Source organism: Vespula pensylvanica, chromosome 23 (genome assembly GCF_014466175.1).
Source record: "Vespula pensylvanica isolate Volc-1 chromosome 23, ASM1446617v1, whole genome shotgun sequence".
Classification (NCBI taxonomy): Eukaryota; Metazoa; Arthropoda; class Insecta; order Hymenoptera; family Vespidae; genus Vespula; species Vespula pensylvanica.
The window spans coordinates 782,987-783,268 of record NC_057707.1 but is presented as its reverse complement, the minus strand read 5'-3'; the positions used below and the strand labels follow the sequence as shown (position 1 = coordinate 783,268).

The window sequence follows — 282 nt, the reverse complement described above, 5'->3', positions numbered from 1 at the left end:
GGTGAAAAAATTTAATTTGATAATTGAATTTATTGAATTCTTTAAATATGAGTACAATATTGATTCTGAATCTTCTCAACTCCCATACAGGTTCTTGGAGACACAAGAAGATGGAACTATATATAAGCACCCCCTCAGACACGATAATGTTCTATACCGTCTATATCATTTTAAACAATACTCTCGATAAGATAAAGCCTATTTTAATATTTTTTATCTCCATTTATCAATTTCCATTCATTTTTCAGCGAATTACTTTTATACAGCCAGTCCTGTAAGACG

At 30.1% G+C, this 282-nt stretch overlaps 1 long non-coding RNA gene across 1 annotated transcript in view; it reads right to left on the bottom strand.

Annotated features, from left to right (window-relative positions):
- LOC122636802 overlaps positions 1-282 on the bottom strand; it is a 268,896-nt gene that overhangs the window by 268,066 nt on the left and 548 nt on the right. The gene's annotated exons all lie outside the window — the stretch shown is intronic.